The sequence below is a fragment of the Microcaecilia unicolor genome, chromosome 5, assembly GCF_901765095.1.
Source record: "Microcaecilia unicolor chromosome 5, aMicUni1.1, whole genome shotgun sequence".
In the NCBI taxonomy this organism is placed as follows: domain Eukaryota; kingdom Metazoa; phylum Chordata; class Amphibia; order Gymnophiona; family Siphonopidae; genus Microcaecilia; species Microcaecilia unicolor.
Genome location: NC_044035.1, coordinates 144,772,273 through 144,787,894, shown reverse-complemented (window position 1 = coordinate 144,787,894; position 15,622 = coordinate 144,772,273). Strand labels below are relative to the sequence as shown.

The 15,622-nt window shown below is 41.7% G+C and overlaps 1 protein-coding gene across 4 annotated transcripts in view; it reads right to left on the bottom strand.

The window, feature by feature from the left end:
• The window catches only part of NDST2 (N-deacetylase and N-sulfotransferase 2), a 619,227-nt gene that overhangs the window by 304,271 nt on the left and 299,334 nt on the right, over positions 1-15,622 (bottom strand). For all 4 annotated transcript variants that reach the window (XM_030203391.1, XM_030203392.1, XM_030203393.1 and 1 more), the window contains one exon: positions 12,822-12,925. The gene's annotated coding sequence lies outside the window, so the exon portion shown is untranslated. The remainder of the gene's footprint in view (positions 1-12,821; positions 12,926-15,622) is intronic.

The window sequence follows — 15,622 nt, the reverse complement described above, 5'->3', positions numbered from 1 at the left end:
CTAGCCCTCCAAACAAGACTGTGAAGATGAAGGGAGGCGGGACCCTCTCTTTTGTACTCTCCACTCTATCTTCTCTTGCCTATCTCCTTTCTTCCTCCAGTTTTACAAGAATTTGAAATGAATTAATAGGCTCTTATAAAATTAGGACAGATCTAAAAGAATGCACAGCACAAGCTAGTATGTAGTTTTACAGAAGGCAAGCTCAGAGGAGGCATTAGGGCAAAGTGTTGGTAGAGTCCCAATTTACATGTATTTTATAAAATATATGCAGGTCAGCCACCGAAGTGGAAGAACATAAAATACTATGGACAAAGACAGGTATCGTCAGAGTAGTATAATCAAGAAGTCACTTCCAAAAAGTCAGAGATGAAGAGTTGCCACACAAGGTTTATTCGTAAAAGTGACTCGACACGGCACTGTGTTTTGGTTTGAAATGCCTGCCACATCCTATTTTATACCTATGCGCAAATGGCAGCATGCGCTAAGCTTTAGTACAAGGGCCCTTAAGTGAGCAGAAAGATGGCTATTATGGCACTATTTTATAAAGAATCCACTACAAACACTACTTCAGGGGTAAGAGAATTAAATCAGTACTTGAAATTATCACAACAAAATACAATGCTCTTTATGTGCAAGAGAAACCACGTAATATCTTAAGGAGCTAAAAACTTTTCATCATCAGCTCAAAAAATAAAACCTCCTTCAACAAATATGTAGCAGCATAAAATTTTATCTAGTTTAAAAAATGTTTGCAATCTTTCAATATAGTAAACTTATCTTCAACAAGAAGTCATGCCCTCCTCAAGCAGCGCACAAAATGTAAGTCCATCAGTTTTGTTTCCATTGGCAGAACTAGCGTTTAGCGACCATGCCAGCATTTGACTGCTTGTATTCAGTGCGGAGGGCACTTTGAGTCTTTTTAAATACTGCACAACCTCACTGTTTTGTTACACATTAGGACATTACTTGTGAGCTCTTCATAGACACAAGACTCCTGAGGCAGGCACTTCAAGCTGAAACACGGTGTAACATCCACACGTTCAATGTAGTTGCTATTCCTGCTGGATTTGCATTACTATTTTATAAAGTTACATTGGTGCCTATCAGGAGCATTTTCAAAAGAGAAGGGCGCCCATCTTTTGGCACAAATCGGGAGATGGGCGTGCTTCTCTCATGGTCACCCAAATTGGCATAATCGAAAGATGATTTTGGGCATCCTCAACTGCTTTCCATCGCAGGGACGACCAAAGTTCCCGGGGGAATGTCGGCAGCATACCGAAGGTGGGACAGGGGCATGGTTAAGAGATGGGCGTCCTTGGCCAATAATGGAAAAAAGAAGGGCGTCCCTGACAAGCACTTGGCCGACTTTCCTTGGTCCATTTTTTTTCACGACCAAGCCTCAAAAAGGTGCCCAAACTGACCAGATGACCACCGGAGAGAATCGGGGATGACCTCCCCTTACTCCCCCACTGGTCACCAACCCCCTCCCACCCAAAAAAATAAATAAACATTTTTTCCAGCCTCTATGCCAGCCTCAAATGTCATACCTAGCACCATCTTAAAACTTTGGGATCTGCACGCACCTAACACGCAACCAACACACACAAAAGGACATACACTAGACATCATTACACACAAATTTGACCCAGATTCAAACATACTACTTACTGACACAAGATGGACACCTACACCATGGTCAGACCACCATAAAGCATATGTCTCCCTCAACTGGCGAAAAACACACATAAACACAATCAACAAACACGAACGAACAACATACACCATGAGAGGAAAAATAGACTCCACAATATTCTGGCAACAGGTCTACCAGAATGAATGGTTAACAAATGCTGACACCATTCAATTCCTCCAAGAATGGGACGATATATGCACAACAACATTAGACAAAATTGCCCCAATCCAAACCAGAACATCACATAGAAAAAAATCAAATCCATGGTTTACCGAAGAGCTGAAAAAACTTAAAACAAAGGGGTGGGGAAATAGCCCGCAAATAGGTGGGAAAATGTGGGATACAAATGCAATAAATAAATAAATAAATAAATCACAGCAGTATGCAGGTCTCTGGAGCAGTTTTTAGTGGGTGCAGTGCACTTAAGGGCAGGTGGACCCAGGCCCATCCCCCCCCCACCTGTTACACTTGTGGTGGTAAATGGGAGCCCTCCGAAACCCACTGTACCCACATGTAGGTGGCCCCTCTTCATCCCTAAGAGCTATGGTAGTGGTGTAAAGTTGTGAGGAGTGGGTTTGGGGGGGGGGGTTGGGGAGCTCAGCACACAAGGTAAGGGAGCTATGCACCTAGGAGCAATTTGTGAAGACCACTGCAATGCCCCCATAGGGTGCCCGTTTGGTGTCATGGCATGTGAGGGGGACCAGTGCACTACGAATACTGGCTCCTCCCGTGACCAAATGGCTTGGATTTGGTCGTTTTTAGAGATGGGCGATCTCGGTTTCCATTATCGGCGAAAACCAAGGTCGCCCATCTCTAAGGTCAACCTAAATGTTGAGATTTGGGCGTCCTCGACCGTATTATCGAAACAAAAGATGGATGCCCATCTTGTTTCAATAATACGGGTTTCCCCACCCCTTTGCCGGAACACCCTTAGAGATGGGCGTCCCCGTTCGATTATGCCCTTCCTGTCTTAGGCCACCTTTCTACCCACTTAGGGACCCTTTTACTACAGCTTAGTGCATGCTAGGTATAAAATAGAATGTTAGTGCGCTCTAAGCTTCAGTAAAATGGCCCCTTAATCTAGATGCCCTGTTATAAAATTTACCTCAAAGTGATTTTACAGTAAGTGATTTTTCAAAACAAGCTAGTCAGCTTGCAGAAAATTCCCTCATTTTCTGGCTACAATTTTACAAAGTCTTTTGGGTGGGGAAGATGAGAATCTCCAGAACCCCCCTGCAATCTTTTATACTCAACTGTTAAGTGCAGTACTTCTATTTAACAGCAGTTCTGTTTTGATCTGCAACACTAAATTTCTGTTTTCCTGTTATTTATATAGCAATGTGATGCAAAATACCAAACTTTTCTCAGTGTAATACAGAAAAGCTTTGCTCAGGTTGTACCCCAGGGCATCTAAACCCCCAAACAGGCATATTTTCAAAAGAGAAGGGTGCCCATCTTTCGACACAAATCGCAAGATGGGCGTCCTTCTCACAGGGTCGCCCAAATCGGCATAATCGAAAGCCGATTTTGGGCGTCCTCAACTGCTTTCCATCACAGGGACGACCAAAGTTCACGGAGGCGTGTCGAAGGCGTAGCGAAGGTGGGACTGGGACATGCCTAACACGTGGGAGTCCTCGACCTATAATGGAAAAAAAAGGGCATCCCTGAGGAACACTTGGACGACTTTACATGGTCCTTTTTTTCTTACGACCAAGGCTCAAAAAGGTGCCCTAAATGACCAGATGACCACTGGAGGGAATCGGGGATAACCTCCCCTTACCCCCCCCCCCCAGTGTTCACTAACCCCTTCCCACCCTCAAAAAAAGTTTTTTTAAATATCCAGCTTCTATGCCAGACTCAAATATCATATCCAGCTCCATGATAGCAGTATGCAGGTCCCTGGAGCAGTTTTAGTGGGTACTGCGGTGCACTTCAGGCAGGCGGACCTAGGCCCATCACCCCCTACCTGTTACACTTGTGGTAGTAAATGTGAGCCCTTCAAAACCCACCACACCCACATGTAGGTGCCCCCCTTCACCCATAAGGGCTATGGTAGTGGTGTATAGTTGTGGGAAGTGGGTTTTTTTTTGGGGGGGGGGGTTGGGGGGCTCAGCTCACAAGGTAAGGGAGCTATGCACCTGGGAGCAATTTATGAAGTCCACTGCAGTGCCCCCTAGGGTGCCCGGTTGGTGTCTTGGCATGTCAGGGGGACCAATGCACTACGAATGCTGGCTCCTCCCACGACCAAAGGGCTTGCATTTGGTCATTTCTGAGATAGGCGTCCTCAATTTCCATTATCGCCGAAAATCGGGGATGACCATCTCTAAGGCCAACCTAAGTTTCACGATTTGGATGTCCCCAACCGTATTATCAAAATGAAAGATGGACGCCCATCTTGTTTCGATAATATGGGTTCCCCGCCCCTTCACAGGGACGTCCTGCGACAAAGTCCTCAAGAAACTTGGGCACCCCTTTCGATTATGCCCCTCAAAGTCTCCAAACTCCTGCATTTTACCAGTTCCAATAAAACAAGCCATGCAGCTTGGCTTGAGGATAGCACACAGATACACCCAAATGCTTGGTACACTGCTAAAACAGAGTAATAGCATAAGCATAATCCTGGAATTTTTAACTAAATGACATGATAATGTTGCTCATTGTCAGGGTTTCCATGGGATTTAGGATTGATAATTTTCTCTTCAATTCCCTTTCTCCTCAAAGTATAATATGTTTCTGAAGTCCTGTGAAACAACTATGCACAGAAAACCCTCTCATAAAGCAACCATCGACAAGAACGCATGAAGTACCTCATGTGTTATACACACTCTCTATGTGCATTTAATATTGATAACTGAAACAAGCATGCCCATTAATGCATTAAATATTTATTGGAATAGGAAGATGAACTGCAGGATATAGGCAGGCCAACTGCTGCCCACTGTCTGAAATCTGATAGTGGTGAAAAGTATATAGATCTATATTTATAGTTTCAGTAATCCTCATTTTTCATAGGTGACGTTCTTATTAAAGCATATTACTGGAAGATGATAGCATCATGCTAAGTTTCAGTGCAGAAAGGATAGGAAGGAAGTGGTCTGCCCTATTGTTATCCCCCCCTTTTTTTATATTGTAGTCCCTTTCTATCTTCTATGTCTTTGTCATCCACCTTTTCTTTCTTCTTTTTTAATCTGTAAGCTGCACAGACACTTCAGTAGTAGGTGAGATAGTAAATTACTCAATCACTCAATAAACGTGACTATGGGGCTGTCTTCACAAGCTGCTCTCCTTCTTTGCTTCCCAACCACAAAATCCCTCAAACCTCCCAACACTTACACCCCCGGATTCTATATAGCGTGAATTAAGATTCGTGCGCAAATTCATATTCTGGATTTTTGTCTACAATTTATTATCCTAACAAGCCAATCAGTGCCAATAATTGCACTTAAGCAATTATTGACACTAATTGGCATTAATTAGAATTTACGCACATAACTGTAAGTGTATTCTATAAAGTGATATGCGTAAATTCTAAGACACAGATCTAGAAAGGTGGCATGTCCATGGGTGGGTCATGGGCTCTCCTTGAATTTACATGCAGTGTTATAGAATATGCCTGTTCCATGCGTAATTTAGGTGTCGGCATTTACACCATGCTTTCATTAAATATAGTCACAGAAAACAGGTGCTGAGCGCACTGTATAAACTACGCCTGGATTTAGGCGCATTCTAGAAACCGTGCCTAACTTTAGGCATAGCTTATAGTATATGCCTAATTGTATTTTTTCAGCACCAATTTTTTAGGTGTGATATATAGAATCTAGCCCATAGTGCTACATGTGGTATCATTTATTTCTACATGCATAAAGCGGCAAAAAAGCAAGGTAAGAAACTCTGGTAGTGCACACTAGTATTCTCAAAAGGTACTTCACACAAAAATTCTCCACCCTACATACTGTAGAATGATCCAACTGCTGTTTCAGTCCACTAACACTAACTTTCCTTTCACATTGAAGCCTCACGTTAGAAGTTTTTATGACAGTATTTTTTTTTTTTACAATTAACATCACGTTTGAGTGTTTTTATGGTTTGTGTTTGACGCCACTTTTTATGTCCGGTCTAAGCATCCATTTTTTGTCCGGTTTTAGTAACCGCATTTTAACTCTGTCATCGGTTTAGCATCACTGTTCTTTTATGTCTTTTATTATTTATTCTGTCTTTTTATTACTCACTTACTATTTTACATTATTTTATACTGCATTGTAGTGGTCAAAGGTAGGTTAGGTGTGGTATGTTTTCTTTGCAGTCTTTTCTGTTTCACCAAATTGACATTTTATGTCATTGTAATTTCTAATGTACCTTTCTAAGGTAATCATTGTTAGTTCTTTCGAGCACTTACCTTAGCATCCCCTTTTTTATACACTTTCATAGATTCTGTTTTACTTTTGCAATTTTCTTATTATGGTGTACACATTTTATTTTGCAATACATTGTACTTGTGCAGTTTATTTTCTATTCAGTCCATTTTATCTTACAGTTTTGTTTTATGCAGTTGACTTTTGTAACTTGTCTTGTATAAAGATTACTCATTACTTTTACTGTACATATGTTTTATTGATAGTCTTATTTTTTTATACAATGTTTATTGTGACCCCTGAGGCAGGTGGTTTATGACCGCCAAAACAAAGCACATGTCAGGTCATATTCTGGTATTTTAATAAAGGCTCTTCAAGCTTCTACACCTAGTTTGGAAGTCATTTTGTCATCCTATACTTCTGCTTGTTTTTCAGATTAGCAGAAATACCATGACCCACGGGTGCACCCCATGTCTGAGTGCAGTGGATGCTTCACAACACGTTCACTTTTTCCAGAGAGAGGAAATTTGTTTTGGGTTTAAGCACCCCCAATTGTTTTGAAAAGGCAGCTCCTATGCCATGCCATGTACTATTTTATGATGAGATTATACGAGTATGATTTTGCTATTATTTTCCAGGAAACATACATGTAACCTGTTTGTACCACCTAAAACCTTTTCTTAGATGACTGCATCGGCTTAAAGAAGGTACTTTTCTCAGTTCTCTTTGACTACAGGCAGGGGGGTGAGGGACAGCTGCAACTTGATGGAACCCAGTTAGACATCTAGGCCCCGATGCTCAAAAGAAAACACAGGCGCTAGATGCCATTAGTGCCAGACTAGCGCCCGTTTTTACCTGCACAGAATGTTCAGAGGCTCACTGCATGGGAACAAATGAGCATGCAAATGAACAGTGCAAACAGAATGAAAATGAGCTCATTTTTTATTCCTCCCCAATTATCAGAAAAAAGAGCACCCAAAACAAAACTACCTTACCGCTTCAAAAATAACATCAGGTGTTGGAAGAGAGGATTTCTTTCTTCAAAATCTGCTGGTTTTGATTGCTTTTGAAAGCAGAAGGAAGCTCGAACAAGCCCTTAAGCGTGGGTCATGAGAAGCGAATATGCGCAAGTCAAAGCAGACCCAAAAGTGAAAGCACATATTGGTGTCTGTTTCTTGCATTTAAATATAAGCATCCACGCAAAAAAAAAAAATTAATGAAAAATGCTTATATTTAGGCCGTAGAAAACAGACACCAATGTGTGCTTCACATTCAGGGTTTGCCAGGTGCATGGCCGCACAGGAGCAGAGCTTATCATGGAACTCACCCTCACATGCGCCAAGCACAATCCTCTACACGCTTAACTTTAGGTGTGATTATGCCATGTCAAAGGCTGGTATAATTGTTCATGCATAACTGACAATATTGTATGACCTTACAGCACAAGTGCTGGGCATGCACCTGACACGCTCATGCCCCTCCCACTTCCACACACACCCTAGCAGTTATGCGCTAAAGGAATTAAGCACTAGTTAAAAATAATTATGACTAAGTGCAGCTATGTGCATAACTGCAAATTAGTGCCGATTAGTACCAATTAACTAATCATAGTGAATTATTGGTCATTAGTGCCAGTTAATACCTAATTTAGCAATTAAGTTACATGTGTAACTGGCACTATTCTATAACCTACATGTGAAACCACAAATAAACGTCAAAGTAGTTTTACAAACCTTGTATTTAAAAATATTGCTACAAAGTTGTTTCATTAAGTCCCCCCAATTACTTCTTTGCAATTCCTCTATGGGGCATCAAAACAGCTTTTAAAAGGGCAACCACAGTCATAAGCATAAGTGCCATGTTGGGGTAGACCAATGATCTATCGAGTCCATCATCCTATCACTGACAACAGCCAGTCTAAATCATTTTAAAGCACCTAGTAGATTCCAGGAGAAGTACTGTTCCACATCTCTATCTTCCAGATGCAAGAAGTGAGGGCACTCAAATTAATTTGCTAATAGTTATTTAGGGACCTGACCTTGTCCAAATCTTTTCTCAAACTATAGTGTTAACCACATTTTCTGTCAACACATTCTATAGCTTAATTGTGCATTAAGTGAAAAAGTACTTGTCACATAATGCCCTCCCCCCTCAAAAAAAATCCTGATACTATTTGTTAGCAAAAACAACTATTTCCTGTTAATTTGTTCTATACCACATTCATTCTCATCTGATTGGTCCTCACTGGCCCTTAAGTTATATGTGGCAAACACTTTCATTTATTTTGTTTTAATTTCTCAATTTAGAAGAGTCAGAGTATTTGTGCAACATAAGAAGTCACAACATTCGGGGGTATGGGGGACCACGTGACAAGATGGCGGCACGTTAGTTTGTGGCTTGTGTGAGCTCCGGAGTTTAGCTTGCTGAAAACTCTTACCTTCTTCAAGAATGCCCCATACAAAGCGCAAAGGAACGGTCAGGGCAGGAACCTCGACGCCCAGGCCTTCCATAGGGCAGCAAACAATGGAAAGATACGCCACAACGGCACCTACCCAGGTTTCCGGGGATAGTCCTGCAACCTCTCTGGAAGGAGACCATGAGGGTATGGGACTCAATGTCACTCTTTCTCCCCCGGAACTCGAGCCACCGCCCCAACCCGAAGGGCGCTTTCTCCAGACGGGGTTCTTGCGACCGGGATCAGGTGCACAAGGGCCCGCGGATCGAGGAATGGAGATAGCGAAACCCGATGGAGGGAAGAAGGGAGGAATCCCTACTCCTGAGCCGAGAACTCTAGTCGCTAAATCTGGGGCGGTGACGCTGGAGAGTATTTGGGAAGCTCTCCAGCGTTTGGACATTTCAGTAGCCAATTCTACAAAGGAAATATCGTCTCTTGTGAGTAAAGTAGATTCACTTTATAATACTATGGAAAATACAAAACAAGAATTTGCTTCTCAATTGGTGGAAGGTAAACAAGAAATGAAGATTCTACAGGAATTTAATTCAACAACTGTTAAAGATAAGACTTTTATTCATCGGAAAATAGAACAGATCGAAAATTTTCACCGCAGACTAACATTACGTTTTTAGAACTTTCCAAAGTCCTTAGGGGTTAGCCCATTAGAAGCATTTAAGAAATATCTACAAGAAACTTTACATTATTCTCCTGAAATGTTTCCTCCAATAAGTAAGATCTACTATATTCAATCAAAAAAAGCGTCTGAGATTCAACCAGGATTACAAACTACTGAATCTTTAAATCAAAATAAGGACAGTTTGAATTTGTCTGAGCTTCTAGAGACTTCTATGACCGAGGACTCTGAAAGATGTACTTTATTAGTGACTTTCGTATTTGAGCAGGACTTAGAATCGGTTAAACGTTTATACTTTAGAAATGCAAAAGCCCTATTTTTGGGCAAAAAGGTATGGATGTTCCCAGATGTGACTAAGAGGCAGATGCACTAAACGTTTTTCATCGTTAAATGAGCCCTCTGGGAAGAATTTCCGATCCTTTCCATGCACTTAAGCCTATTTTCCGACGACAGTAGCAGCTAACGAAAACGGAATGGAGATGAGCAATTAGTGTGAAAACCCCATTGAAACGACATGCACTAACCTTTTCCGATTGCCTTTACGCAGGAAAAAGGCAGGAAAACTAACGAGAGGTCTGGACCTCTCGTTAGGACAGCTCTGTGCCAGGAAAAAGTGTTAAGTGAAAAAATAAACAAACTTTGAGCCAATCCCAGCGCATTAGCAGAGCTAAAAGCGCTGTGATTGGTCCAAAGGACCTCAGAAAACACATAAAAAAATAAAACTAAAAAAAGGATCGGGAGGGGGCAAGGGCGCTCATCAGGAGCGTCCTGTACGGACGGCCTTGCCCCCCCCCCCCACCGCTGCTCCCCACTTTCCGCCGCTCCCCCCACCCCGAAAAAGCAAAATTGTAGCAGCCCCTGCCCCCCTCCCTTCCTCACTACTCTCAGCTCCGCCTCCCGACATCCTCCGCCTGTGCCCCGCCCCCTTTGGGGGTCGTCGCCGCCATTCCCCTTCTCCATCGGGCCCCTCTCCCTCTTACCGGGCCCGTGCAGCGCCTCTCTCCTCTGTCCGAAGGCGCTGCACGGGCAAGAAGAACGCTGAATCAGCTGATGCCTGCCTTCGCGATGGCGCGTCTTTCTCCTGCTGCGCCCGCCCCTGTCTGACGTCAGTAACACTGACGTCAGACAGGGGCGGGCCCAGGAGGAGAAAGACGCTCTATCGCGAAGGCAGGCATCAGCTGATTCAGCGTTCTTCTTGCCCGTGCAGCGCCTTCGGACAGAGGAGAGAGGCGCTGCACGGGCCCGGTAAGAGGGAGGGGGGACCGATGGAGAAGGGGAATGGCGGCGACGACCCCCAAAGGGGGCGGGGCACAGACGGAGGATGTCGGGAGGCGGAGCTGAGAGTAGTGAGGAAGGGAGGGGGCAGGGGCTGCTACAATTTTGCTTTTTCGGGGTGGGGGGAGCGGCGGAAAGTGGGGAGCAGCGGCGGGGGGGGGGGGGCAAGGCCGTCCGTACAGGACGCTCCTGATGAGCGCCCTTGCCCCCTCCCGATCCTTTTTTTAGCTTTATTTTTTTATGTGTCAATTCAATTTGCCATGTGCTTGTGATTTGACTGTTTGTGGCATGCGCAGAGCAGCTAACATAACGCTTGGCTGCTCTGCGCATGATTTGGGGGCCGATTAACGATGTGTATTGTGATTCTTTGATACATTGTACGTTTCAATACCGATTCCAGCATGTGTGACTTTTTTTTTTGGTGCATTTTTCGTTATTTTAAAATCGTTAGGGACTTTAACGATTTAGATTTTTTTACGTTTGGTTGCTGCATCTGCCTCTAAATCTACTCAAGAGTGACGGAAAGCTTTCTTAGCTCTTAGAGCTGAAACATTATCTCTGGGGGCATCATTTTATCTTAATTACCCCTGTAAGTGTGTGGTAAAGTACCTAGGGATAAAGTACATATTCTTTCAACCTAAACATCTTAGTGAATTTGTTAAAGTTAAGAAATTGGCTACTGGTTAGTACCAGCTTCTTGTCGAGAATAATGTTTAAATGGATAGGTGTGTGTTAAGCTATATATCTGTTATAATTTTTTTTTTCTTCTTAAGACTTCTCCTGTTATTTTCCCTTCATGTGATCCCCCATTCTTGTGGTCTAAGGAGGATGAGGAAAAAAAAAAAGAAGAGAAGGGAGGAAGGAAGGGAAAAGGAAAGAAAATTTTCTTTTTTTTTCTCTCTTTTTTTCCTTATTATTTGCATGTTATGATTTCAAAATATGAATCTGTATTGCCTACTTAAGTTTGTAAATGGCTTGTAAAAAAATTCTAAAATGGTTAAATAAAAAATAAAAAAAAAAGAAGTCACAACATTCTTTTAGCCTTAACAGCTTAAAACAAAATGCAGACTTGAAACAATTGGAAGGGTATCCAAACTTTTGTATCTGCCACATTCACGTTTTTGTTGTTTTCAATCTGTTGAAATAGGCACATAAATAGTAATTGTGCATCAAAATTTGCAGAAAGATGTCATATGTAGCTTTACAGTATACCCTAAAGTTGCATCAGTTTCTATTCACTTAAAAATTCAATACGACCACGGACACAAAGCTTTGTACACACATATAGTGCCTGCTATTTACTATTAGCATGTATTATTTGCCCACTATCTAATTCTATAAAAGCTGCCAAAATTACGTGTACACAATTTAATTGAACAAACCAATTAGTGTCAATAATTGGCATTTAGCAAGCAATTAGTGTTTCTATGTCAGGTGTTCAGCGCTGCGTGCGTCTGGTAGCGCTATACAAATGCTAATAATTGGCATTTAGCAAGCAATTATTGGCACTAATTAGATTTAATTGGAATTTACGCACACAAATTTAGGCGTGGGATCTGTGTCTAAATTTAAAAGGGGTTCGGAAATGGGAGGGTCATGGGCGGAACAGGGGTATTCCTTGAATTTATGCTCATTATTATAGAATAACAGGGATATGTTTGCACCACATTTCAGTTGGTGCAAATGACCATGCCTAAAGTTAGGTGCGAGGCCCGGGCGTAACCGCTATTCTATAAACCACACCTAAGTGCAGCTTACAGAGCAGCACTTTTTTCAGGAACAATTTTTTAGGTGCCATATATAGAATCTAGCCTATGGGGGGAAGTTATCAATGTGGGCTATTGTTAAGCTAGGTTATTGTTAACCCCAGTTATTAGTAACTAGGTCTCATTGAATAAAATGGGACCTGTGCCAAAGTAGCATGAGCTAGTGGTAAAATAATACATCTTAATGGTAGCCCACTTTGATAATTACACCCCTATTTGGAGGTTGCAACCACCCAACCTCTGGGCAACAGGACAAATACTGAAATCATTTTACTACAATTTCTCAGTAAATTTATACCCCCATGGGGGGTAATATGGCTGAGAAATAGTAGAAGCTCAAGGGAATGAATTCAGATCCAGGCAAAGAATACTGTAACCAGAAAGCAGCTTCTAAGAATGTTAACCAACACATAACGTTACAAATAGAAACCGAATTTGTCCCACATTTATTTTTAAAGACATTTCTATATTTTCCATACTTTTATTCATTACTTACAAAAAAATTCCGAACTGGACCCAATTCCATGTCTCAAGCTGAAGAGCGCTAGCACAGAAGTTTAAGTCTTCTGTGTTGCTGACAGGGCTTGTCTGCACTACAGAGAGGACATAAGGCATGCAGGGTAACAATAATAAAGCAGAGATATACCTCCTGTGATAAATTCAGCTGATCAAAGATGACTTCAGAGGATTCTTTTCTGAGACATTTTTGTTCAAGCCTGCAGGCTTGCAAGAAGACAACACATGGGGATCCTAAAGGGAACATAGAATCAGCAGTTACAATCTTGAACTTATCTGCCCATGACTGCTTCTTCATCACAGTCCAACGCTCTGACCACTAGACCATTGCTTCCTCTCTTTTCAAATTAAAAACAAAAATCCACAAGGCACTGTGAATTGCTCCATGATTTGATTCCAAACAAAGAGCAATTTAAACTGAAAAAGCTCAAACTACTGTAAAAACAACCAGAAGGGGAATATGAGAAGCTGTTCTGTATTTGCAAGGTGAACTATACATAATTACATACAATGTTTTATCAAACTATTTTTCTCTCATGGTTTCTCAGCATTTTTCGTCTCCCTCTAGCATTGCCATTTTCTAAGCTTTATTCTTTCTTGACCTTTTTTCATACCCTATCATTTTTGCTGCAAACTCCCCCCTCCACTGATGCTGTAAACTATTCTTTGCACACTACCATCTCTCTCCTGTGCCTTGTCCATTTGCCCTTCTGTATCTGTGCAACTTCCTGCCTGACTTCTTCTATACCTTTTACCTAGCACATTCTTACACTGCCACTTTAAGCTGTCACATTTTTCATCGCTTTCTATCTTTTCACCTTCTCTTCTTCCGTGTCCCCCTAGTCTCTTATACATTTTAAATATTTCTCTCTATCTATATATATTCTTGTATCCCATACTCCCTAGACATGCATTTGCATTTTTATGGCTCAGAATCAAGATTGCCTGCCCTATCCATCATACCCATGTTTCTTGTCTCTTCCTTCAATCTCTGTAGCTCTCTGGTTTCATTTGTGATCAGAGCTGGGGCAAAAGTATTAGGTGCCCTAGGTGAACTTCAGCCTTGCATTCCTTTCTTCCACCGCACCCCCCCCCCCCCAACATGCATATAATTGTCACAAATTAATATTGTGCACTTAATAAAATCCAAAATGTATACCAATATTTATTGTACATGAATATTTAAAAACAGCACACAAATAGAAATCAAACAGATCCTTCTAGGTAAGACTATCATTTTCTGTCATGCATATTAAATCTGCATACACTACTGTTTAGTTTAGTCTATTCAGACTTGATTTATTGTCTTTCAATCAAGTACATCAAAGTGGTTTATGGCCATCAGAATACAATCAACAATAAATAGTGGCTGGACTGAGACATAATAATGATCATCACAGACTTGACATAGAGGACACAACCCACATATTTACATGTGACCAAGGTCTGTAATAGCCTGAGCTCTATGACTGGACCCTCCACCATTCCAGTGGGGGGGGGGGGGGGGGGGGGGGTCTCTGGCTGTACCATAATTATACACACGCAAGAAGGTAAGGGTGGCTCTGTTATTTGCCCTTGTAAGCCTTGGAAAAAAATAACTGTTTTAGACCTGACTTGAATTAGTTATATGAAGATTCCTTACAGAGACATGGTGGTAGAGCATTCCATAAAATGGAATGAGAAAATGGAATACTGGCTGACCTATAGGCCCAAGCCTTGCATGAATAATAGGGCTGCTGCTAGCTTTTTTGCTGCCCTGTGCAAATGTTTACTCTGCTGCCCCCAAACACATACTCATGGATTCCAGCAATGGGCTGCGTCGGCATTAGAACGTGGCAGTCGCTAGCGCATCTTAGTAAACAGGGTGGTTTAATGAGCATATCATTTACACAGGCTATCAAATTTCTACATGATTTTCCTAGCTGCTAGGTAAATTAGGAAGTATTACAAAACCATGTAAAAAGACCTATCAGAACCTATAGAAAACTTGCCATACCATAACTGCACTGCAAGGACTCACATAGCACCACCCCTACCTATGAAAAAATGCATCACTACAGATATTATATTGGGCCTAGAACACCAATACTTCTCCTTCTGAGAAAACAGAATAAGTGGAACAGCCACAGATCTCTAGAGAGAAATTACAAACTAACTGAATACTGCACCTCACTCGCATATGCAAAACACAGGCAGACTCTCACCAAATAATACAGAACAAGGGACCACAAATTAAAAATAGAAATATGATGACAAAAATTGAACTGGGAACTCCAAGAAGTCAAACTCAGAATATAACTGCAGCACGGAAGAAATAAAAACAGAAATGCATTTCTTCTTGTACTGAACAAAATACAAAGATATCAGTAATACACAATTTCTAAAGATAAAGGTACAAGTATTTTTTAAAATTTCTTGTCTGGGCATTTTATTTTCCCAGTCACATTGGTCTCAATCTCACATGTGCTTTCCTCCACCTGTCTTCTCCTCTCTTTCCATTATCTGCTGTCCATTTGCCATTTCTCTTCTCTTCCTGTCTTCTTCCATTCTTCCTCTACATCTGTCTCTGACACATTTATCTTTCCCTTTTAGCTTTCCTTCAATTCTATCTTTTCTGCCTATCTACTCAAATTTGATCCTCGTTCTCACTCTCCAGTCCTCAATCGCCTTTTAAACTTTCATCTATCAACTTTGCATTTCTCCAAGGCCCTGGGCTGCTTTTCACTTTCCCTTGGAAATTTCAGCCTGTCCCTGATGCTTCACTGAAGCTAGGCCCAGTTGGTTCACGGCACAAATTGTGCCACTATCTCATGACAGTGGGCTACGCTGGCCGTGATGAATAGTGGAAGGAAGATGGCTCAAGTTTTCAGTCTGAGATCTTACTAGCAGTAAGGATGACAATAGAACTAAATCTCTGGTATTTAGTTGCTT